The sequence below is a fragment of the Syngnathus floridae genome, chromosome 7 (assembly GCF_059516105.1).
Source record: "Syngnathus floridae isolate MCC-2025c chromosome 7, RoL_Sflo_1.0, whole genome shotgun sequence".
NCBI classification, from domain to species: Eukaryota; Metazoa; Chordata; class Actinopteri; order Syngnathiformes; family Syngnathidae; genus Syngnathus; species Syngnathus floridae.
In genome coordinates this window covers 9,479,344-9,507,003 of record NC_142419.1, presented here as the reverse complement: position 1 = coordinate 9,507,003, position 27,660 = coordinate 9,479,344, and the positions used below count along the sequence as shown (strand labels likewise).

Sequence of the window (27,660 nt, the reverse complement as noted above, 5' to 3'; positions counted from 1 at the left end):
AAATTAATTAGCACATGGAATAAGGTTAGAGACACATAATGAAAGTTATTGGCCATGTCACTTCCATCATCATTTCCCCTGCTCTTCTATGACTTTTAACCCGCTTAGTCAGGTGTGAAATGGGAGCTAGAAAGTGCCACCATCATACGCCGTCACCAACAGGCTTCACACATGGCTGATCATGGCACTTGAACTAATGGTGTGGATGGTGCACGCTGATGAGCAGCGCTTTGGCCTCATCATTCTATAGTACGTCATTCAAGCACATAAAGGCATCAGTTGCTCAAAAAAAAGGAAAACGTTTTATGCCATTCTGTCCCACAAATTTAGTGTGATATTAAAAGCTATGCAATACAGTGGTGCCTTGCAGCACTACTTTACGTTATTTTGCTTTGTGAGCATGCTCTGAACTCGAACCACATCTCAATCTTTTCCAATTAAGGGACCTATTAGGGGAAACACGATTAATTTGGTCCAGCTTTCCCAAAAAAAAAAAAAGTATACAATGTGGTAATGATGGGAAAATGAAGCTTCAAATATGCTTTACGAATCATTTCTTATATTGTTAGATTCCCCGGATGGCGTACTCCAACATTGGGCTCAAGGTAATGATGTTAAAATTAAGCTTCAAATTTGCTTCGTGAAGCAGTTGGATTTTTTGTTTTATTCCTCAAACTGGCACTTTCTATTCAACATTAGGCTGAAAGCTCACTGACTTGCAATTTCTTGAACCCATTTCTTTAAACCAACAGTAACTTTTAGAGAAGCAAAAAATCCAACTAGTTCCCTGAGGTCCATGAAGCAAATTTGAAGCTTTATTGCAGCACTTTTAGTACAAATCCTATAACCTTTACGTGAGACATAGTTGCAGGAATTTACAGTACATGCGCAACTAAAAACATACAATGTGAAAGGAGTCTGTGTTTACTGGGGAACACCAAGCAAAGAACATACCAGAAGGTAATTGTTGGCGGATGAAATTATATTCCGAGCACTGTGCAGCAAGTACCAGCAAGTTAGGTTTCAATTGTGTATGGTAATTGAGAGTATATATAGTGATTTTGTATATGTTGTGTCAGCATTTGTGTGCCCATAATCTCTGATCCATTTCCCATTGTGCACAGCAAACAATGCAATAGGATGTAATAATGAGGGCTTGTTCACACCGTCTATTTAACTAACAAGGGTTGTCTGGTTCTGTGTAGCATCGGCTGCCTTAATTGGGCCGCTTGTAGCAACCTGCGCCATTTATGGAAAATTCCCTGAATAAACATCTTCAAGCAAGCAAAAAATAAATAGGAATAGACTGAGAAAGTATGCAAACACATACAGAATGGGATGGTTTTACACAATATACGTGGTATGCCTCCTATAGCCTTGTCAAAGCGTGACTTGTATTTTCTCAGCAAAGTATATGCATAGTTGAATGAAGGTGCTCATTTAAAGAAGCTAGTAGAAAGAAAGTAATGAAACCCCACTCACGAATAAATACAAAACGCACGCACGCACACGCAGACATTTGCTGCTATTTATTTTTCACATTTGAAATAACAGATTTGAAAGTTAATGAAAACCATGCTGTGGTCATGTTTAAACACGGTAGTTCCATTTTGTAGTCTTATTTCATTTTTAGCGGTGGCAGTACTGATGAGGGAATTGCCTCGTTGGCCAGCTCCCTACAGAACAATGGTAATAGCTTTTGTTTTGTTTTGAGTCCAGTATATACACCATTTAATTTGATATATTTTAATAAACCTAAAGACAACCATGGCCAAACTCCACAATATACAGTAAACAAACCTATTATATGCTCATCCAGTTTTATATAATTTTTACAACAATTAGAGTCAGATTAAAATGTAATATAGCTGTACATGAGGGGTGCCAATTTTAATTTGTTGGTGACCATGCTCATAGCATCTCTAAACAGCGCATATCTCAATTCATCTTTTCCCATTGAAATGAATGGAAATGTTCTTTTTTTGTTCAGGCTAAAATAACAAAACATATTGTAATGTATATTTAATGAGATAATTTCTCCATAATAATTTTACAAAAACAAACAAACAAACAATTACCTGGAATTTAAAAGATAAAATAAAGATTTTTTTGTCACACTGCATCATTTGAATGATTATTGTACCGTTCCTTCTAATGTGCTCATCTGGCCACTTTGGCGCAATATAAGACGGAAAAATAATGTTCATTGCCTCCACTCAGTTCCACTCAGCTCATCAGTATGACACTAATAATAGTCATTGCTCGCAAAAAAGGAAGACTATATGCCTGTGAATAATGTTTATGTCTGTCTGCTTCTGCACCGTTCGTTTCCCATGTCGCTTAAGGGGTACAACATAAACATACAAGCATAACAACTGAAAGACTACGCATGTGGTTGTTTTAATTCTCTTTGCTTTATACTTAATTTGACAGTAACCTTCAACGCTGGCCGAAAAAAACACACAAGTAATGTAAATAAATAAATAAAGAACTGTGGCAGAGGACGGGGCAGTAAGTTGTTGGGCAGACGATACAAGAGCGCGCAGGGTTGATAGGGCACAAAAGAAGAAGAGACAACAACAGCATAGGTAGGCGTACTCTTGATTGCAATCTGCAAGGCAATTGTCAGACTGGCTGGCTAACACATACATGAAGAAGGACAAAGGAATAAGAGTTGAGGCCGATCAACATTGAATGGGGGGTAAAAAGATCTAAACTCGGGTGCGATGGTGGCACATCACGTTGGACCAATGTTCCATACAACGAAAATAGAGACTTTAAGTGGGGGTTGCAATAATAAGCTTGAAGATTCAAATGTTATTTGAATTTTATGCATGTCAAATATACCTTAGTTTATAATGCAATGCAATACAATGCAAAAAAAATATTTAATGTTGTTCTTAACAACATTTTGGAGATCCAATTACCAGTATTTTCAAGTGTTTAATAATATGTAGAAATATTTTCTACAACACTGGCCAGGCCCTAATTGACTCAGATTTGGAAGCCTTGTTTTCATCCTTCAAAAGAGACTATTGAACAAATTTATGCTCCTGCATCATAAATATGTAAAAAAAAAACGATTTCCCTAGAGTTCATCCTTTGCAGTTTTCTGCAAAAAAGTATTTTCCAATAAGCTGACATGCAAAAATAAAGAGATTTCCTAAGATTTTTTTAAATTTATTTTTCCAGAAAAATCCAAATGCCTACAAGAGCCAGGATTTGGTCCTCCGCTGCAGTCATAATTTTTTACACATATTTTTGCCCTGCCTTGTTCGAAAAGGCCCCATCCATCATAGGGGCATCTCAGGATTCAACGTGGTTCTTCAAATCAATGGCTCATTGACTCCCCCAGCAGCAAACATGGACACACGTCTATCTCGTTGACAGCTACAAAAAAGAACCAGGAATACAAATTGGGCTCACTGTCTGGCTGAGAGGGCGAGTGAGCGGATCATTGACAATCATGACAGAAATCCATCTCTGAGGCTTGAATCTTCCTTTATACAAGTGTCACCCTGAGGTCCCCATACGCCCCGAGTCCCTGAGTATATGAATTTAGATATGCTTGTAATAGAAATTTTGTGTTACTGAGTTCCGACGTGCAGGCGCTTCAGTCCATCACATGTACTAATTGGAGACGGACTGGGCTGCAAGTGGCTTTGCTGTTTATTGATTATAAAATAGATGAGAGCCCAATTGATATTTTGCCAAGAGGCACACCAGAAATGCAGACTTGCTAATCACAGCACATAAGAGAGCTTTACACTTTTCCTGACATTCAAGGTTTTAGTGTTATAGTTTTAAGATTTGGTGGGGCGGGGGTTTATTGTTCTTTTAGAAGGCAATTGGTGGCTCAGTGCTTTAGTGGTGAGCAGGTCTGATTTCAATTCTCCAAAGTGACACATTTGTGTGGAGATTGCGTGCATGAGGATTTTCTCTGTATAACCCAGCTTCCACTCATATCCCCACAACACGCTTTTTAGGATCTTCTTTCTCTTTTGGTTTGTTTCACAAATTTTGAACAAGTTCAGCAGTTAAAACTGTTTGCAAATTTCTGGCGAATGTATTTGCGATCTTCAATGAACCTTGACGAAAAGCCAACATTTGCTCCCTTCGTAAACATTCCCATATTAGCTTTAAATTAACTGCAGAGGCTAGAATGAGAAAGTACAGCATTTGAACGATTAAAGTTTTTCTGTGGTCGACAATAATGTGTTGAAAGTTGAGCTGAAGTTGGTTAATCAAATGACATCATTGGCATTTTCTGAAATGCAGTGCTCCCCAACCATTTTTGCCCTAACGACCAGTAGCATGTAAAGACATACCATATTTTCACAAATAGGCATCGAAACAAATACAAACAACTGATTCCAAACACAACTTGCTAATTTCAAATTTGTATTCTGTGTATTCACCGCATTTTGACATATCATTAAATTTGGCAAATCTGCAGAAAGTGGTAAATTGGTGCTGAGCCGTCAATCAATCATAACAAAATATTGACTGTATTATGAGGCACCGGCTTTTAATGAGGGTCGGGTCATGTCTCATGAATCAACAGGCTGTATCGAACATCAATCCACAACATTCTTTGACTCTAATAACCAGTGTGTTAAAATTATCTCTTGCAAACTCCACTCAGGAAGAAACCGAGTCAGAATCGAAACCTGCATTTCTGAACTGTGTGGCGGATGTGCTCATCAGTACATCACCGCGCTGCCTCAAAGACCAAAATATTTCTAAATGTTTCACAATTCAAAATATTACTTTTTACTTTGGTTTGTTCCTGCTTGTATTATGAGTGTGCTGGGCAATATTGGTACGTATATGTGCGTATTTGATTTGGATGTTATGATAAACAATGATTTTGCAGCCATGTTAGTTGTTTGCTATGGTGTGAAAGTAATATTTTGTTTTTTTGTCACAATGACTGTAAGAAACTAATGTCCATTACTAAAAACAGATTCTTTGAGAGTTTGCGAGCAATCAATTGTATTTTTCTTTTCATATACTCTGAAGCGAAATGCATTGCGGTAGAGTATCAAGACGATCAAGAATATAGCATGCACATAAAAACGGCAAAAAGGGGCAGGTATCAAAACCCCCCTTTCGATGTGCGGGTGGCCAGGGAGTGAATGGCCTTTATGTATCTCCGACCCCGAATCTCGAAAATGAGTTCAGTGGTGAGCCAACACTGACAGGCAGCCAATGGCTAACTTGTGTGACAACTTTTGTCACTTAATTTACTCATGCTCTTTCTGAATTTTCCAAACTCCTGTTTCTTTTACGCCCATGACTCATGAAAGCTGCCTCACGGAGCAGTCATAGTAGAGCTTTATCTTATCTTACAGCCACAAATTAGTTGAGACATAATCAACAGTGCCTCTCCTACTGTAACCACATAGTACTACAAAATAATGGCCTCAAATGTGCCTTAATGGACATCATTCCCCCCTAATCAATTATTCAACAAAATGGTTTGTAGGCTCATCTCTTTACAATACACCGGGAGCTCTTTTTTTTTTGTAATTGTCTTGTTGTGTACATGATCGAGCACAACTCCAAACTTTTCTGTCTAAGCCTAAGTTTGTATTCTAAAAGTGTAATCCTTTGAGCCAACAACAAACACACACATTTTGGAGTGCCATATTACCCAATCAGTGCTAACAGACTGAACACAAACGGTATCCTTGGAGAAAACAAAGCCTGCGTGTCTGAATCCAAACTGTCAGTTGAACAATGCCCCGAATTAAAATGAAAGAAAATGTGGTGAAACTTGGTCAAAGTTTTACCATCAATGTCACATCTTTGCACTCAGTCAGAGTAGAATTATTTGACTCCACCCGTCTTACTCAACCAAGCTTTAAAAACATCAATGCCTTTTCTTCTTATTAAAGTTCTTCCAGCAGTGTCTCACAATACCATAACACCAAAAGATCAGTTGGTCCCTTATCTTCCTGGGGTGAAAGCCTTGAATTTGACAAGAGACAGAAGTCAGTGATGAGACCCGCTAGCAGGGGGTTAGAGTGGGTGGGCGTCCAGCGAACTAAAAAGATGGACACCTAAAAGAGTTTGGCAGAATCTGTCTCAGTGGCCTTCTGGGACTTCAAATTGAAAATTCATGAAAAAGAAAACCAGGCATGGGACCACCTCTAGTGTACGCTTGTGTTCTGCAGAAGAAAGGAATCCCTGGACAAGTTCAACAGGGGAAAAACATGAGTAGGCAGCTAGAGGGATTTACTGTGGTGTGTGTGTGTGTATGTGTGTGTGTGTGTGTGAGCGTGCGTGTGCGTGCGTATTTATGTAACACACACACACAATGCGTGCGTGGGTGTCTCTGCACGTGTATGTGGCTACTAGTCATGACTACCACAGTGCCTTTGCCAAACCTATTTTTTAATTGACCAAAGTGAATATAAAATGTCATTGGTATAAATTATTCTCCCTGGATTATTCTCATCCAAAACACGGAAAATAAAACATTCGCGGTGGAGCTGTAGCATATTCTAACCCTGACATGGTGGCCAGACAAGCCCTATCTATTTAAAATAAATAAAATCTATTTATATTTGTATAACATAAATATTTATTATATAATACATTATATATTATATAATGTATATACTATATCATATAATAAATATTTTATAACATTCTAACCTTTTCCTCATAACCTTACAATTTTATTCTCATTATGTAGGCTACATACTTTGGTTTTCATATACGTCTTTCAGAACGCTTTACATAATCTTGAATAGTTTTCCTTACCAGTTGCTCAAAACGATTTCAGGGACTAAGTCAACAATGTCCTGTCAGTGTAAAAGAATTCAAATGAATGAGCTGCTGAGAGGGTGTGAATAGTAAATTCAGATAATTCCTTTATATTCATGCACTGCTGTTGCCTGTGTTCACGTTGCTGTGTGATGGCAGACTGCAAATAACAGCGGTGTTTGGTGCGCATATGTGATTCATATTCTGAAGGGCATTATGTATAAATGTGCATGAGTAATAGAAAGAGCCCTTCTGTGATGCAAGAAGCTTGCATGACACTTGATGGTTTCTGGGCATCTCAGCATGGTCAATTTTTAACAGTGGAGAGAATTTAAACAGAATGACGTGTCAACTTTTGACCTCAAATACCTCAAGCATCTTGCAGATCAGTAAACAAATCCAGAGAGCACTCCCACTCACAAATAACCATTGAAAGTTTTGAGACTGAAGCGAACGAAGTATGCGACAGAGGAAGTCGAGCGTAACGTGTAGGTGATACTGAATAGTTTACCACTTAACAATTGTAAGTGTCACAACTCGGTCCTCCATGACGTCCATGGATGTCGACATACTGTGTCTCTATGCCTTCCACGTTGTGTTTATTTGCCACCTGGCTGGTACATTGAACTCACTGTATCGCAGTTTCTCAACTATTGTGTATATATTATATAAAATACAAACAAATATATATGTTTCCAAGTTGGCAGGAGAGCATTGTAATTTAAACCAACAATAGACATGAGTACTGTAAGTCAATTACTGGCATTTTGAAATAATTTTCAATAATAAATTGTTCCAGCCCAATTTGAGGTTAAAAGAAAAAAATAACTTTGTTGATTCCACTCCCAGGTTACTATGTCAACAACAAGTTTGAGATCATTTTTCATATTGTGTACCATTGCAAAGATCGCTTTAAGGTCAAACAACAAATGCCTGGTATTTACTGTATATAAAATAACCTGACCTTCACGTGTAAGGCATACAAATGCCCTTGGTCAAAAGTAATGTATTAAGAAATATAAAATAGCCTAACATTTTCTTGATGGTCTGGAGCAGGTCTCACCAGGTGTGTATCTGGGCAAGAATAACATGTTGCCCTGAGGTGAGACATTCCTCCATTCTCCTACTCCCCATGCATTAAAAATATGCCGTGATGTCTGTCTCGGTTGCTACAAGCCCTACAAGAGCTCGCTATATTCCCAAAGGTACTTGACTGCCAAAATGCATTAACTACTACAAAAGATGAAATAATTAAATGAGGGGGTGACATAGTTTGGCGAGAAGACAGCGCAGATTGATTAAAACTTTATCACCAGGCTCTGTAGGAAAGTTTCCTAAACCATTACTTAGCATCGTATTAATAGTGAGGTCTGTTTTGAAAGGACACTGGAAGAGGGGCACATAATTAAAAAAGTAATTATTCTCTTTTCAGAATTGTAGTTTTCCAATGAGCCGAGAACAAGTGTACTCTTCTCTCTTACTGGCCTCTTGCGTTTCTCCAGGGGAAACATGCAAATATTTTGGGCTGGGAAATTGTGGCTTGCATTAATTTACCACCCAGTGTCTTTTTGTGTGCGTTTGGCAACCTTTTTTGAAATCTCTCTAATAAGTGTGTGTACAGTTTATGTAAAATTCTAATAAAAATAATAACAATACATAAATTCATTGTCACCACACTTTACTGGCAAAGCGCGACACTTGCAATCATATCAAATAATGAGAAGAATGACATTTTTGCACACGGTTATTACATTGCACAAGCTATAACTGACTATAATTAGTTTGTTTACATCCAATTAGTATTGTTATTCTAATTGTGATTTTAATTCAGGCTGATTAGTAATTTGTGTAACTTTTAATTTTATAACCCGCTCACCTTGGTCAGCGTTGTACTTTTGCTGAAGTTTTATATTGTTTTTTTTTCCTCACATCTTGGCACTCCTTTGTTCAAATAAAGTGTCGAATGGTTCTGCTTGTTTGCTTTGTGGTTCAAGATTTGGCAGTAAAAAGAATTGAATTAAAGAATCGCCTCCAACTGAATAATGTTTTTAACTAATACCCCAAAGCAAGCAAAACGTGGCACGCTTTTTAGAATGTTTTCTCTTTCTCTCATGTCAACTAAGGCAAACAAAGAGCCAGTCAAAGGACTGGCATTGCAATTATTGCAATGTCCTACTCTATGAGAATGCCTTTTGTATTGGAAAGTGTGAAGGTCATATCTCATTGTCACTGACTCATTGTTGGGTGTATTGGCTGTCATTCTGTCATTTAAACATGTTACCTAAGTGATGAAATTCACTTTTTGAAAGTTTTATGATGAACGCATGTTTGGATGATGAAGATTAAAAATGAATATTTTATTTACGTTGTTTGGTTAATTGATGACTTGATTGTCCTTAGTAAATGGTTGTTGGTCCTGTGAATAGCTGGCCATCAGTCATAAGTGTACATGCGCTAAGTCAGCTAGGATTGATTCCAGCACACCTGCGACTCTCGCAACACAAAGCATAATGCATGGATATAAAATTTGGCTTTCTGAGAAACTACTGAGTTGCACTGCAGCATTCATTCCTTTTGCTATTCATTATAGGCAACAATAACTGATATGTACTTATGTACACTTAATTGATTTTAGTGTGTGTGTGCATATGTGTGTAAGTAGGGGGCTAATTATCTGCACACAATGAGGCAGGCATTCCTCAGGACAAAGAGAACAGGGGAAGCACACACTGTAGATTACAAGGTCGGACAGGGGGAGATGAGGCGCGTTGGCACGCGCACACAAACGCACACGCACACATAATGTGCACATCAGACACCCGCTATTTCCTCCTCTTGCAGATTTGTCAAATCCGACTCCGCCCCGCTGGCTCACAGCCGCCTGCGCTCCCAAATCCCTCACTATTCCCAAATTGCTTGTCAAAAGGACGAAATTAGAAAATAAAACTGTGCAGCTGACAAACAAGATTACATGCTGTTTGCACCTGGCTCTGGCAATTAAAGCTCTGATGACAAGCAAGGATGGCCTCCTAATGTGGTGTCTCAAGGCTCATAAACCTTTTTGCGACAACACTGTGGCCCACATGCCATTGTAGCAACACTGGCAGCCGCCTCGCCTGCCATTCTTTGGCCCTTTGTGCTGTCACATTGTGTTGAGAGCATGTCTGGGGAGGCTTGGATGAGACATCACTAATTAAGACTATGGTAACAAGTGTCCCTCGACTGAGTAATTGGACCAAAAAAAACCTACATTAAAACCATCTATTAAGTATACGGTTATGAGATGTAGGTGGGAGGGTTGGTCTATATTTGAACAAACATTTTCAAATTGTAAATTTCAATTTTTAGATGTATCGTGGTATGCATATTTGCATGTCACCACTTTCCAACGCCAACATCATCTCTTTTGCGGGGGTTCTCATGCTTTTTGCTAAAAACATTTGTACATGCTTTTTATTATTTTTTTTCCACCATAGTTTTAAACCAAATGAAATGACTCTTTTGAAGGGAAAAATCTACAAGAAATGGCAGGAACCATAACAAGTGAATAAACCCAAGTACAGTTGCTATACCCAGACGCAAAAATCTCTAATAATTGAGTCTGCTGCTGCTGTGACTTTGCTTTTTCATTTTTCTTACAGTGCTTACATGCTTTGTTTGGTGCTATTGGTTTTGTTAGCAAGATAGCTCACTTGAGCTCAGTATGAACGTTTTAATGTCCATATGAGAACAAACACATCTATGAGCTGAACACCGTATGGGGAATATTAATAGATATACTGAGATGTATTGAGATTTGTTGTCCTATTACATTCATACAAATTACAGGTGTTTTTTTAGCTGACAGAAAATATCACAAATAAGCATATAGTGAGAAGCTTCAAAATACACTAATATGGCTCTCTGTGGATTCTGTACAAAGTGTTCAAACTACTAATGAGCATCTTCCAGTGCTCAAGGGAATTTTTCAACAGCCGACATACAAATAAGACTGTTTAAAAAGTAGCACTGACATAGACACTTTCTTCTTTCTACTTGCTTATTTGTGCTAGAAAAATAAAATTGACCCCTTGTAGATACAGGCGCCACATAATTATTTTAAGAGTTTGTTGACATGAGAAGTAAGAATATGTAGTTTTCTGTACAAGTCAACACTCCCATATCGCTAATAGTACTCAGACTATGATCTTATTATTCACCAGTATTTTTTCTTTAAGTTTATGTCATAAACTTGATTTGAAAATTCTACATTTGTGGTTTGGTTGCACTGACAGGTTAAGGCTATTTAAACAACCCCATTTCTTTTGTCCATATTGTGTGCCCTTTCAAGAAGAAAATGCGTAGGGATAAGAGAACCAAACAACACCACGTGTTCCTCAGTGATTCAGACTAAAATAATCTTTGCCCACTGATTTACAGTAAAACCATGAAGTCAAGCAGTGCACATCTGCCGAAGCGCCACAACGGACTTTGACCTGCATTTCGGTTAATATACTGAATTACATATTATATTATTTTTACTGCACCACATAAATGGGCGTTGAGGAGAGCTTGAGTATCTTGAGAGGCTGTTCTTCAACCCACGCGTACATTTCAACGGCAAAGTTATCTATGCATTACTTTGCTTATATGGTATTAGGTCGGTCACTCATGTAAACGATTTGTCAAACTCTGCGTGACAGTTTAGTTGATTTTGGGCATGTCATTCACTATGTGGGGGGCCACTTGTTAGAATTGCTTGTTAATGTCTGTATCCTTGGCTTTCTTTTACAGATTAACATCAACAGTGTCACACTTTAAATGGAGCTTAACCCTTCCCAGGAGCAGTCACTATTCCTCTTTTCTGTTGGTGCGATGTGCCCATCCTGGCTTGGTTGTTCCCGGTGATTTTCTGTCTTCGTCGGGAAGAAAGCTAAAGTGCCATGGGCTTCATCATGACAGATGGAGGCAGCTTTGCGACTCCCAGGGACTGACAAGCCCCTTCTGGCCCCAGCTGATTGAGAGTCTAAATACCGTCAGCTCACCCACATCAGGCGAGTATTTTTTTTGCGTTTGTGGTGCTGTTGTCTCAAGCCGCTCCCATGTGGCTCACTCGCAGTGACGGCAATGTCACATCTTGACAGCATGTCATTTGCAGCCAGCACTGATGCCACTAAGTTTTGATGCATGGCATTTTTATGAAAGTAGTCAAGACAAGCACAGGTATGCATAACAATAAGGATGAACAGTCAATAGTTCAGGTTGTATTAATTTATTACTATTAACATATTTGGGAATACAGCATGTGTTTGTTTCTATTAGTGCAGTTTTGTAAATGTTTCATGTTTGTATGTTGCTTTTACACACTGTCACATATTTATGTCAAAACACAATATAATACAATACAGATTTATATATAACCCAGAATTGGGGTTGTGCTCCCTTCCACAAGCTCCAGTTAGGAGGCGAGTAGCAGCAAACGGAGACCCTTCAGGCAAGGCTGGCTGACTCCAAAATAAAAAGCATTGCTGTAGTCTAGCAAGATGTAACATGCATGGATTACTGTGCTGTAGAGAGAATTTCCATTTTCTTTTGATTTGAAATTTAGGAAATTCAGTGTCATCCAGGCTTTGATTTTCTCTAGGCATAACAAGAGCGGTCATAAGGATTCTTTGTGCTCAGCGGGACATAGACCTGACTAATACTTGGGTTCTGGTCACGTGTGCCAGGACCTCTATCTCAAATTCTCGGGCCAAATTTCAGCCTCAGTATGTGCCTGTCTTTTTGTCTTTACATAATGTACCACCTTCTTTGCCTGATGCTTGACAAGTAATTGATGCCATAATTGATATCATAACCTGACAGCTGAGGCTCGAGTGCTAAGTTAAGCAAGTGTGAAGCATTTTGATTGAAATGGAGAGCATATAATCTTCAGTATATTGCGTGTTGAAACAAACATGTGCAACAGTTACAAAATAGAACACAGCATACAAAAAAATATGCCATCAGTGAACATACAGTGCATAGTTACCACCATATTTCTACAATTCACAAGAATGCAACTATGAAAGTACAAAACAAATCTCTTCAAACTAAGAAAGCCCAAGGTTTCCCAGAATCATTGTTTTCGCTCAAACAATATTAAAGTATCTCCAAAATAGATGCACTCTGCCGTTCTACCTCCGGGCAATTATCTGGCACAGTAATTGACAGATGAAGCAGCAAAGAAAAATGAAATCAATATTCACATATGCGCTCTTGGTCTATTTCAAAACTGCTTCGAAAGATGCAGAGATGACCGCACCGTGTAAGCAGATAACTGCAAGGGTGAATTTAAAGCGGTATGAGGAGAATTTATGACATGTATTATGTTTGGATGATTTTTTTTTTCCTCTCGCCCCAGTGCCTTTACTCAGTAATAATCTGAAGCAATTGTCCAACAACTGAGATGTGTAGAGAGGTGCAATTTAACTTGAACTACAGTACAGAATTAGAATGTTAAATACTAGATACAGGATTATGTTACACCCTATGATTTGATCCATCACTCATCTGCAACTACTTTTTAAAACTAAGAAGGTAAAAATAATAGTGAACTTTCATTGTTACTTGATTCATTGTCATCTCCAGTGTTTTATTGTTCCAGCTATTTTTGTAATCTCACAAACATAAACAGCCAAAGACAGGAGAGTGCAGAGGGAGGATTTAAATAACCTGTTAGAAATTATAATCTAACAAGAGAAGGACAAACATGACTTGTCTTATTCTTTCTGCAGGCTTGTGTAATTCAGTTCATGCTCTGTAAGATGGCTTCCAGCAAAAAAACATATTTTCCACTAAATTGACCTTGGACATTCACTACTTATACCGTATTGAACCAAGCTTTTATTTAAACCCTTTTTGGTTGTTTATTTTGTTGGGAGTATTATGCACGCCTTTGTAGACAGGTGGAAAATGAGCATAGCAAGAATCTAAAAATCCAAGTTAAGTTTACATTGGGATTGGGGACTTTATCTTTATTTACTGATATAAACCTGACATTATTTATTAAATGATTATTATAACAATTGATTGACAAGGTCTATAAAGATGAGGGTACACAGTTTTTCTAATTTTACCAGCTGGTAAATTCCGAATGGCTGCTACATGGAGTGGAGCACCCAGTAAAGTAAAGCATCACATTAGTTTACTTTGTAAACTCACATCAAGATCCTTCAATCAAGCATCCTTGAAAAGTCATTATCTGTTGAAGCTATTTTCATTTTCCACTTGGCACTTTCGGGGGTTATATTTATTTCAGAACAACCCTTGAGATTTGGCAAATTGCCATCACGTACGTATGTTTTTTACATTTTGTGTGCAGTAAAATGTAACAATGCTAAAGTCGTGCTCTCGGGAATCCTTTGTTAATATGAGACTACAAGCTTTGCACCTTGGCACAAGTCTTTCGAGTTATAGTTGGACAGTGCAGCACACTGCTGAACATGATTCACTTTTCATTTTTCTGCAATGACCTCGGTAGCTCTGAGGCATTATGTTCTGCACATTGAGCACACAAGCAGACATTGTAAGCAAAGCATTAATGCACACAGTGAACTCAGCTCCACTAAATTATCTGTCTTCTACATGCTTACTTCCACTCACTGTAATTACTGTAAAGGGCATGTCTTGCAGAACGGAGCTTTAAGGTCCTTTTATTTTATAGAAGATCAAGGCGATTATAAGAACATTGTAGAAAAAAAGGATGAGCGAGAAATGGAACCATTCTTATCGGCACAACTTTCAAGACATATTCAGTATGCTTCACTCGAAGCATTTTAGTCTTCTGCCATTGTTGGGACCGTTGTTACAGTTGAGTAGGTTGCATATATACATACTGTACATTTGACATTGAGCAAACATGCATTTTTAATTCCAAAGTCCCAGGAGTGATCTACCCCAAGCAGGCTAAACAGGCAGAAAGAACAAGACACACATGCATAAATAAACAGGAAAAAAAAAACAGCAGACAGTCTCTAGCTGTTATGGAGCTTACTGGTTAGAGATATGGGGAAGGTCAAGTTATTAATTAAGACTTTTGAGACTCATTTTGGAGTAGGCTATGTTTGCAAATCAAAATGGTGGGGGAGGTGACATTATTAATAGACACTTTTGAGACTTATTTGGGAGTATGATGGAAAAACAAAAACTGAATTCTTGGTTCATGCATTTGATTTTCACCCCAAACTCATTTATTGTTAGGCTAGTAGCATAATTGCCTGAGCCAGTTTTAACTTACTGTCACAATATTAATAAACATACTAATCTGCTTGCTAAAAAATATACTGAAATATTTATTCCTCGTCATCCAGGTCATTGTAATCTGCAAAATTCAAATCAAGACAATTGCACTCTTTTTAGTAGTTGTACTTGCTATTGTTTTTTTTTTTATTGTTTTTTTTAAATAATTTAGGGAACTAGACAAAAAGCTAGGGACCCGGTGTTTATATGTATGCAACAATCCCCTCATTGTTTCAGCCTCAACAAGTAAAATATTCAGGAGCTGCTGCAAGCAAATGCCACAACCTTTTGTTTCCAATAACCAGGATGAGTTTTATATCCCACGTTGTATATCTTAACAATCTAAATATTTTATGAGTGAGGGTAGTTGGCACATTTTAATATGACAGAATGCTAATTACAGTGCTGCCTGAGTTTTGTTCCTTGACAATCCATCCAGCCATCTGATTGTTGATCCATTAGACAGGTGGGGCCAAAGCCAGGGCAGGCATAGTAAATAAAGGTTCGAATGGTAAATCAACTTTAGTTATCCTCTGTTCTGAAGACTACAAAATGCATTGAGGATTTAGCATAATTTTAACCTTTTTAAAAATACTACCATTTTGACCATTTCAAGCCACCACTGAGGAGAAAGACACCACATGTACGTACATGCTGTACAAAGTTGTTGTGATACCCACACTGGCTAAAAAAAATAAATATTTTAGGACATTTTACAACAAATTCTCAGTTCCCTAACCCTTCAATCATAATCTTCTTTCTTAGAAGACACCAAAATGCACAGGTATTAATTAACAATAGCCATAAAAATGGAAATCTTATCACCACTGAACACAGCAGTTTCTTTTGTGTTCATGTGTTATTCTTTCAATGCTTACTTATAAGTATAATGCTGCATTTTCATTTTAAATCATTTTATTCTCATACTTCTATTTCTAATTTTGGTTTTGAGGTTTTTAGAGAGAATTTGTGTTTCTATCTTCCTGGATCCACAGTATTGTTCACCACAGATTACCTTCTCAGTTTATATTGTCTGCATGCTGCAATTCCTATTTAATGCAGGAAATCCAGCTGCAGCTAATTGTTTCAGCTTCGAGGCAGATTCCAAAGCGAGAGCGGTATTACTGCCAAAAACAGTCGCCAGATTACCGATTTCCCCGCCCCCACCCCACACCCGCCAATTCCCCTCCAATTGTTTATAGATAGAGATGCAGATATTAAGTCCCTCTAGTGAAAAACAAAAGGGAGATTCATTGGTTATTTTGGTAGATGAGATTCCTATTGGTATCATTTGAAAAATGAAAATCAGCTTTCCGCCTCAATTTGTGTCATGTAATCTACTTTTAAGCCATCTGGTAACTCTAAGCATGCAATTCAGACAATTCAAGAACCCAAACCAAATAACGTACATGCAGACTATCACATGATCTGCTTCTGTTTTATGTATTAATTGCTGGATGAGTCATCTACTTATGTGAAAACTATGGAGTAATGGAAAGAGTTGCTAAAATTGATGGAGCTCAAGTAGACATGCATGACCTCTATCTGACCCTCACAAAATATTTTGAGTCGACCGAGCCTGACCGGTACCATCCCCCACCTTTTAGGAGTCAACGCACCAACAAGTGGAAATCAGTTGACTGTGCTAGTTCTTCTTCAAGCCATGTCGACGAAAATCCAATAAAATGACCACAAAGTGGAACAACAAACATTGGCTTCGAGTGTCCTGGTGCACATATGGAAAATTTTACGTTAGAACATGTTTTATCGCAGCAATCTTTTAGAGCACAGAAATCCAATAATAAAGCATAGCTTTGTTCCGGGTCAGGGGTGACCGTTCGTCCCAATCCTGCCCTTCCAAGTCTCATGATTGGTGCATTGGCACAAACAGCAGTCAGGACCTTGACAAACCCCCACCCCCCCACACCTCAAAGCATAGAAAGTATACTCTTTCATGAGCACCAGTACCAGAACCTGTGTGTCGAGGCGAGCCCCATGGTGTTAAGCTCTCAATCTCACACAGCTCAAGCTCCTTCTCAGCCATAGAAATGACATCCCACGTCGCTAGAGCTAACTTCTGTAGCTAGGGATTGGACTGCAAAGGTTCGCCTTCGGCTAGCAACCAGAACCTTTGGGCGGCTCCCACAGGTGGTGAGCTTTTAGGAGAGGCGACCCATTTTACCTCCAACGGCCATCAGGCACTTGCCATTGAACCCACCTCCAGGCCTGAGAAAACTTTATCTATTTATGCTGTAAAAAAAAAAAGAAAAGAAAAAAACAAAACTACTGAATTATTTGAATTCTTAAAAGGGCAAAGTAGAAGTAATGCCCTATCTCATTAAATTGAGCCAGATGCTTCAAAACACCACTTTTATTTTAAAATTAGGGAACAACTGGGCATTATCTGTAAAAATGCCAAAAAAACAGTAACTTTTAATTATTTTACTTTGAATTGGTGTCGTGAAAAAAAAAAAAAAAAAGTCCTGCTAACTCCCATTCATTCTCCAATTCTTCTCTGGTCCTGGAGGAGTTCTGTCACATTTATGCCTAAGACAAGTGCTCCCACAGCTCCCTCTCCTGGGTTTTCAAGTCCATCCCTCTCTTTGAAGATCCCTTCTTATTTTGCAACATCTGCTTTTTTTTCTACCCCCAACCCGCTGCTACATCGCCCCCATGCTTACTACTTTTTTTTTTCCACTTTGATTGCGTGTATCTCTCATCGGAGTCCTCCGGCTAATTGCATCATTCTAATGGGCTTTTTCATGATCATACTCTGTGCTAACTTGATGCCTCACACTGCTTATTAATTGCAATTACTTTTAGAATAGCACGGAAAAAGTAAAGAGGAAAGTGCTGATGAGGATTGCTTCTGTATAGAAATACTGTTGTTTGAGATCCTGGTATTTGGATTGTGAGGGGGGAAGGAAATGAAGCATTTGACCAAAAAGTTTACATCAGCTTTGGCTACAGACTTTCCCTTAATTAAATTACCAACATACATAAATACAATGGAAGCAACACTGTCGACCAAAATCAGTGCTTGTATTTCTATTTTCCAAACAATATCTGTTAGTACAAAACATTCTTAATGGTCATACAAGTATGGTCCACAGAGTATGCATACGCCACGGTGTTGATATGTCATGACTTTCTCGATTCTAGCATTCACATTGTGCTGTCCCTTTCCAGGGTACATCAATTCCCATTAATGAATACATGATTATGATTATAATTAAACTTTTCATCTTTGACATCATAATACACATTTGATAGCAAAGAAGCAAACAAAAATCAAAATAAGTATGTAATTAGTATTTTAGATTAATGATGGGAAAATGAATCTTCAAATTTGCTCGGTGAACCAGTTGTATTTTTATTGCTTTCTAAACCCCCTTCTTCAAAAAAAAATTACAACTGGTTCATGAGGCAAATTTTAAGATTAATTTCCCATTGATACTTTAGTTTATCGATGACCAGAAATTTGTTCCATGAACCAGTTGTACGATAATTATTTTTTAACCACCCTTTCTCAAAAAAATGCAACTGGTTCATAATGATCATTTGAACTCCAATTTCCTATATTTTGATGCACAATTTATAAATGTGCATTTTCTATTTTGAGGATGTTCATCTATGGAAGTTGAATTGTATCCTAAAATACAGCTATGCTAATCCCAGTAAACATCTGAGGGTAGCAATGCTTTGATTGCATATTGACACTTTATCTCACTTGGATGCAGCCATTATCAGCAGCATCCACACAGCAGCTAGACTTAGCCTGCTTAAGATGAGAGTGGGGGTGATACTCACTTGTATACACACGCACGGACACACACACGCATGGACCCCCCCCCCCCCCCCCACACACACACACACACGGACGCACCCCCCCCCCCCACACACACACACACACCGACGCACCCACACACACAGGAACACACACACAGGCACACACACACACGCACACATTCATGGCGACAATGATGGCAGCAACTGTTGGAAGTCTCCTCCTTTAGCTGGAGGGTTATTTTTTTTACCTCTCTTGCCTTCACTTGCACTCCTCCGTCTCTCAGACTCAGCAAGATGTTGGCATGTCAGTACAATTTACCAGTTCTTTGATCCATGCCCTGAGATTGAATGGCAACAAATTAAGCAAATTATTTGAACCACCCACAGGCCTAAGGCAAAAAGAGTTGGGATAGGAGGAGGAGGAGGAGCTGAAGAAATTTACTTTAAGTAATGGTGGTGGTGGTAGGGGGTTCAATTTCATGGAGGAAGGATAAATAAATAAAAATATTTAAAAATATGTATAAAATTATCTATGAATGACCTGCAAAAGGCAATATGCACACTTTTTACTGAATATGCGAACCTCGTGAGAAGAAGCGGTTCAGATAAATCAGATTGGATGGATGGATTTGAATTTACTAACATGTGCATCACAATAATACAAATAATAGTTGCACAAGCCACTTTAAGGTCAATACATGAAGGGAAAGCTGAGCCGCAAAGCCAAAAACTCTCCATAATTATTCTTGCTTCTCTCTGTTTTGCAAAGCTCTCACTTCATTAATATTAGATCAAGATGTTGTGTGCAGCCAGTTGAACTAGTTGAGATGAGGGCACAGGTGGAGTTTACATACTGAAACTGCCCCCATTATGACTATTACACTTTCATCCAGTTGTTATGCTTGGACCTTGACCTTCCTGCTTCACAGCGTTAGGCTTTTACCTCCATTTTATTACATACCATTTCAATTTATAATGAGGTCAGACTGTGTCGTATATTTTCTTCATATTTTCATCTTGCATATAAACAGGTTTATAAATGAATGGAATATGCTGCAGCCACTTAGCTTGGGTCAAAGGTGGTCTTCCCTTGTCTGCAGAGAAATTATCATCTCAAAGGTTTTTGGTTACGTTGTTTTTGTTCACATGTCATCTGGGGACAGCATGATGCTTAAGCAGTAAAGCTTGTTACATTTCTTATTACGTCTCATGAAGGGCATGTAAATCCAAGTCCCATCGATTGAATTCTTTGACTCCCAGCAGGAGTCCATCATTACATACCTCTTTCAAGATAACTCAAGGCCCGTTATAGTCACTCGAAAAGCCACCTTCAGTCTGCTGCTTGTGTAATTCAAATTGAAAGCAGGACACAAAATTTCCTGACTACCATGGTAGCCATCATCATACAAGAAAGACATTCGATCTCCACCATGCATTTTCTCACTTTCTCATACACAAATGCAACTACGGGGATTCTTATTTTATGATAGCTTCAAAACTCATCATAGTCTATCACTTACTGAAGCTGTAATGAAAAGTCATAATTAGAGGAAATCATTTTCTGTATACAGTAAAGCAATAAATTGCAAAACAGTAAGTATGGTCAGGGAACTGAGGGCATTTTTTGTTGAAATTTTAGTACCACTGAACTCGTTTATTGTTATTGTGTGTCTCAAGAGTAAGGACTCCCTCTATAGTTCGATAAAATGCTTGATAAAATATGTCATTTTTCTCCTAATTGAAGTAAGGGTACACCAAGCCCGTGTTGAAATATAAACTATTATGAATACTGAGTGGTGGAGAAAGTGTACAGTATAATGTAATGAATGGGAGAAAATCTAATTCATTTCTGATGCCAGATCGAGTGACTCAACCCACTCTAATATTAATGTTATTCATTTCATATGCACAATTTTGTTGCTGACCATGATGAAACAGACGTTTGAAGTCAAGTATTGTCTGTGACTGTTGGCCCGTTTGCGAGCATGTAATTGCGTGAGCCTATATGTGTTTGCGTGTGTGTGAATTTGAAAGCAAAATTGCTAATACACAATGGGGAACTAATTAAAGCTTATTGCTTCACATTATACTAATGAGGTCTAATGAAGCTTTTTCCCAGGGCCATTACGATAAAGATATGGATTCAGCGCACAGGTGTGCTAACATTTATCATGAAATCAATGGATTCCCACTGCCTGAGCAGTAATTAAAACTGTCAAATTCTGATAAGAGCCCCACTAAACCCTCATCATATGCCTGCAAACGTGAATGTGTACACGTGCGTGTTTGTGTGTGTTTGTTTGAGTGTACCTGCACATGCACTGCTATCCAGTTGAAGTTGAGTGGAGAGGGATAACGAGAGGTCTGATGCAAATTATACAAGTAACCTTGCAAGATGAGAGCTTGCGTTTTGCTCAACCTTATTTGCCGCACAGCACCACTGGTGACCCAATGGTAACCTATGACTATTTAATGTGCCCCTGGCAAATTAGCATTTCAGGTTTGATTGATCCATTGATCAGGTGCATGAACCCATCATGCACCGCGGACAAACACACACACACACCATGTTCTTCTTATAAAAGAGGCTGCCACACACGACGCTAGGGAAAAAAAACAACAACAACAAAATAGGTCCTATGGTTTGAGTTTTTGTGCCTATCAATTTGAATTTATTTTAACTTTAGCTAAAACCAGGATTTGGAGAAATGCAATTCATTTGCAGTCTTGAATTCTGCTCTCACTGCAGCTGGGAAAGACTTTTGAATGAATACTGAGCCTCCTGTGAGTGCTTTGGTACTATGAAGGGGCAGAGCATCACCCACCATTGAAAAGAGTAATAATCACACATGCTTTCACTAGACATGAGAAAGCTTCAGAACGCGATCACCACAGGATCTACCCTGCATCCCATGCATCCCACAAGTTTAGGTATGAGTTGACTGTGATTAGTCACAGAAATAATTTGACTCATCAATCTAGTCACCAATGTGTGCAGTATTTCACAAAAGTGGATAGAATTCTCACTTTATGTAATTATCTTATATCATTTGATGGCACAACACTGTAGAGATGACTCATATTTTGCAAGAAGGCAAAGTAATCAGTGTACAAATTCTACAATGTAAAAGTGAGCTCACCCTTAACATTGGGTCTTATTAGCCATTTTTGCTCCGAGGTAGAACTCATTAGGGTTACACGGTCTCATCTGTGCATGGGAAGTAGGTGATGTTAATGTTATCGCTTTCATCTTCTTTCATTCTGGTCCCGGAGTTCAATATGGCACCTATTGATAGAAAAAAAAATTCTCAGGTTGTAAAAAGAATTGCTATAGATACAGATGGTCAAGGCTTTAAGTGGATTGCCTAGACCCTGCAACTGAGATGCAGCACAGCAGAGAAGCCTATTCAGCAAGCCTATTCAGCAGTTTAAGACAGGCTACTTCTACATTATGGCTTACATATATATATGTAAAAAAAAAAAGCATGCAGCATCATCAGCTTTTAACGGTTGTACCTTGGAAAAACTCTTTATTCACCAATTTATTTCTTGGGTTAAATTCTGACTGAACGGGTAACATAGCTGACTTAAGGTTCACGAAGACCAGGGTTCAAATCCTGGTCAGGGCGAATGGTAGCATCCATTCGTTTCCTTAAGTAAGACCCTTTATGCTCTATGAAAAGTACCAGCCACAACCAGTCTCAAGGCTGCAAATAATGGGTGGGTTGTGTCAGGAAGGGCATTTGTGGGATCCAACATGCCCGCGAGCAAACACAGGAGAACATGCAAACTTCACATAGTAATGGGATGAAAATCAATATTCAAACCACGGCCCCCAGAAATGGAAAGCTGTTAACTCGTAGGTCACCATATTGCCGCCCCAAAAGGTCAACTTGACAATGTAGATAATCACTACCAAATATTATGACCTGATGTGTTAGGCAAAATAAATAAACCAAATTCAACTTCATCTTGATTGGGAGACGTGCCACCTGACTGGGTGGAATGTCCGAAAATGGTACTCACTCGGAAGAGAACCACAAAAAGTGTTTACATCATGTACCAATCAAAGCCCTTGAATGACTTCGAAACCATTAAAGTTGTTTGTTTTCTTGAGAGGAAAAACAAATTCAGACCCTCCGTGCTTGCCACTTTATTTCAACTCATTGAGGGCTTAGTCAAGCATTATGGGAAAGGAAGTAATTACATGCACCCATAATTACGGCTCTGTAAAATATTCATTGAATTCATTCTACAATGGCTGCTGTACACAAGGATGCGATTCCCCCTCGAAACAAATTTTTAAGGCTGTGTTCAGTTTAGTTTTTTTGTCTTAGAATGACTGCACAGACATCTTGTGGAGTTTTATACAGTATGTGTCAGAATTAATCATGACAAGCGCTTCAGGTTCATACAACTAGATTTTTTACTGGTTCAAAACTGACCCAAACTTGTGCTTTTTCACAATTCTTCTCCGTATGAATAATATGAACACAAAAATAAACCTCCAAGATCGGAAAGAGTTCATTCCAGGGATATTGGCCGTTGTGACTTTTGGCTTATCCCGCCAGGGATCTCCATGATAACAAGTAACCTCTCTATCATCCCAACTGTCACACAAGTATAATAAACATTGTACCACCAGACGTTGCCCAGAGCAAAGTTGATGTGCAGGGCTGTTACAAGTGGCAGATTTTTTATGTTCACCGTTTAATGATGACCCCATTTTATGGAATAAGCATAGCAAAATTGCCAAAAAGAGACAAAAAGAAAAAGCTAAATCACAGGCGAGCTAATCAAATAATTCTGGCTGAACTCGGGTGTGCTGCCATTTTGTGAATTTTCCCAAGGTCTTGCCTGATATTCCAACATCTCAAGTCATATGATTATGGCTCGGCATCCAGGTTTTTGTGCGACTTTTAAAGTGTCAGCTTTCAAATTGACCTTCCCTGTATTTGAATTGAGATGTTCCACTGTCCCTGAAGTGATAAGTAATTGTCGCTGATTTACCACTTCAGTATGACACACGGACAGGCATTTGCATTCATAAAAAAAATTAGCTTTCTTACGAATTGTGTCCTCTTTTCATTTTCGAAGTGCTCCTAATTTAATCGCAATGAAAGGAGCTGAAAGCCACTGTCAGTCATTGAAATGATTAAAAGGGCCATTATAGTCATACAAAGGTCCATAAAGTGACATTAGTGGGTAATATTTGTTCACTGTTAAGAGTGAATATGAAATAGTTTCAATCGTGAGACTTTGCTTTCCCCTATCAATTACACTTCATCATCTATCCCTTTTCTCTAGCACCCATCCTGCTCATGGTCACAGGTAACAAAGGCTGCCTACGCCCTGGACTGGTTGCCAGTCAGACACTGGGTCACACTTTATGACAATTCTCGAACAACATTGTTGAATGGCAGTTGCTTCGATACTTATAATTTGTGCAGTTGCAATCATTATCCTGACATGAGAACAGTGGTACAGAATAATGCTGAACCAGTAGGACTAAAAATAAACAGAGTAGAATGATTCACCTTTGGTGTTGTAACATTGTGGCAGTGTATGCGGAGCATTATTCTCCACCCGAGATATAAAGGTTACGGTTCTTTATACAACCAGTGATGCAATATCAGAAAACAGCCTGTAAAATTGTTATCAGAAAACAGCCTGTAAAATTGTTTTTATCGCCTGGCAGAATGAGTTTTACTTTTATAGGTTGAGATATATTATAAATGTTATTATTGTCACTAATGATGTCATGCCATATCAATTATTTAGATTCTGATCTTCTGAATTTGTAGTTCAAGGTTTAGCCTGATGATAACAATTCAACTATGAAATTTAGCCTCTATTTAAGCCTTCATAGACGTGGAACATGTATTAAGTCTGAAAACAGCCACTTTTAATCATGGAAATGTGACATTAGATGAGTAGAAATAGGTGGCATTTGAAGCGTACGCCAACTGAATTGGAAATGAGGTAATTAGGAAAAGCTGTGGGGGGACTGATATCATCTCATCATGTAATGTCAAAAAAATCCAATCATTAGTGGCAATGTGATGATTTTCTGTCAGACAATTCTTTTCCCACCACTGCTTGAGTGGCGTTGTGCAGGTGTCCAAAGGTGTGCTTAGCGCCTAATTGTGAGTTCACTCTACTGGAAAATAAAGGTAACAAATAAAATTGAAAGTCTAAATTATGCAGGAATGATTTATGACACAGAAAATGGTCCTCGACAATAACAACACCCAGAAGGCAATTACTAATCAGAATCAATTTAAGTGTATGAAAAATATGCCGTATATTGATTTAATGCATTTAGAAATTAGAAATCCACAATGTTTGCCTGATGTCAGCATTTCACATGCTGCAGGGATTTTAACAACACCATGCATACCTAAACCCGAGATGAGGAGGAGGGGGTGGGGGATCCTATTCCCAGGATGCAAAAAAAGATGGAGCAAAGGGAGTTTTGGAAATGTTGAGCGCTTGCAAAGTGATGACTAGTGAGGATCACTGACAACTTCAAAGCTTCCATGGATCCAGGTCACCTGCCAGCCAGCCTGCTGTGAGTATTAATGAGTTGTGATTAAGGACGAACCTGCCTTAATTCACTTCTAACCACTGACTCACTCGCCTCCAGTATATAAAAGTGGAAAACAGCTTCATAAAATAATAAAAAGCAAACCATCCTTTGGATACCATGTGACCTCTACGATATTGAAAGAAAAAAAAAAGATTTATTCGTCAGACTATTTTATTACAACAAATTCACCAAATTTTGCTCCACTTCCATGGAATACAACATTTTGGGGGGAAGTTACAGTTGTCTACACTGACTTGCCATTTCTTAAACCCCTTTCTCTAAACCAGTGCTTCTCAGTTCTTTTCTAATATGCACCAGCAGGAAGAAGAAAACATTTCACGTCTCATCAACTTTTGTAAGACCTGCTAAATATACACTTTTTTAAGTCGTAAAATCTTTAGAAATTAAAAGCAAAACAACCAATCACTCAGACATGACTGTTAGATCGGAACAGTTGGCATCAGGGGGCGGACTGTATTGTGTCACTGTCAATCAATCGACATTTCTTGTGAATTTCAGTGTCATCTCAAGAGCGGATCGGTGCGAAAAATAACTACAGAGGAGGCACATTTTAATATATCCAATTAGGCACTGACTGACTGACGGTATGGGGAAATTGAGTGATCCATTGATAATATGCTCAGACTGCAGGATCACATTATAAACACCTACCTTTACAAATCTAAAAGTACATGGTCTTTGATGATCATACGTACAGCATTTTGCTGAGCATCCTTTAATTGTTTCCATATATATACACACATACAGTGTACCATACGTATATGATCAGCAAGGTTTCTTATACAACAGTGAGAAGTCACATCATTAGGTAGACCGGAACAATTTCATAAAATGTGATTAAAAAAAATCTGCTTCTACAAGACAACAATCTATTTTGATCGATGCTATCAGACAGGTATTCATTTAACAGTGTTTGTTTAACACAGTGCACCACTGCCACCTGCCAACAAAATTGACATTGAATCTCTGGCAGGAAATATGTAACAATGAAGTGAATCAGTGACCATAAATAGTGTCAAATGTAAAATTGTAATAAGTACCCTTTTGCTCTACATTGTATCCTAATTGACATGTTATCCTAGGATCACGCATTGCACCCATGATTGGCCATTGTTACCATCTTAAGTAACCTCATTTGGGTCATGGGTGACAAGTGGCAGGGTCCACCTTGGACTTGTCATAAGCTAATTGCACATGAAGATAACATTCCAGTGTAAAACCAGTCTTCACTGAACCTAACATGCATGTCTGAAATTTTGTTTTCCTCATTGTATAGCTGTTAGAACTGAGCACAGGCTTGGTACAATTTATCTGGTTAGATACTTATCTGCCTCTGCATGTCCCATCATCCATCTGGAAAGTGAAGCCCTAGAGGCATTGCGTAGTCCTCTCATCTAGTTTTCTGAAAATCCTCCCCAACCCCCTACCACTCGAGCTTGAACCACTGACAAGTTTTAACTCAAACACAGCAGGAGTGAGTTGTCGTCACGGTGAAGTAACACAACGTCGCAATTAGCCTGACAGGAATCCTGATACTGTGGGTTTATAGAGTAAACAGTCAAAGTTTGACCGGGGTTTTAAGTAGAGGTTCTTCTTTCATCTGTCTCTCTTACCAACAATCAGGTTTGCAGTAAACACAACATGACTGCCTGCTTTGTGTACCCTGGCCTCAGAAATGGAAGCAAATATGTTTATTTTCCTTTTGCATCTCTACAGTGCAATGCAATGTGACACCGATGCGTCTGTGGTGGCATATTTTTACATTTTTCAGGTATTCTTATTTTACCTCAAAGCAAGAACCAAAATGATTGGAAAATATATCTGATAAAATCGGACTTTTTCAAAGCTTAGGGGCTTATTGGTTGACGCCACAGCAGACTTTAGGTGATAAAAGATGTGAGACATTTGAGGCAGCAGGTTTCAACTGTCATAGACTTACGGGTGATATTTTTGACAGCAAATCAAGGATTGGTTTGTTGGGACTACATGTTGTCACTACCAAAGTCAAGCATTATGGAGAAATTTTTATTCCATCCGTCAATTCAGACCTTTAGTTAGCACTGTTTTTTCTGTTTTGGTAAGGATGCGCTTCGATAAATCTCGCAGCCATTTTTCATGTTATTGAGGGTGTTTGTCTGCTTTTATTTTTTCTTTCTATGAGGTTTTTCAATATTTTGATCTGACGTTGTTTTATGCCGAATTCCTGTTCAAAAATGATGTTCAGGTGT

The 27,660-nt window shown here is 38.5% G+C and overlaps 1 protein-coding gene across 4 annotated transcripts in view; it reads left to right on the top strand.

Moving 5' to 3' along the window:
- The window catches only part of kirrel3b (kirre like nephrin family adhesion molecule 3b), a 259,565-nt gene that overhangs the window by 27,173 nt on the left and 204,732 nt on the right, over positions 1 to 27,660 (top strand). For all 4 annotated transcript variants that reach the window (XM_088381352.1, XM_088381355.1, XM_088381354.1 and 1 more), the window contains exon 2: positions 11,548 to 11,807. The gene's annotated coding sequence lies outside the window, so the exon portion shown is untranslated. The remainder of the gene's footprint in view (positions 1 to 11,547; positions 11,808 to 27,660) is intronic.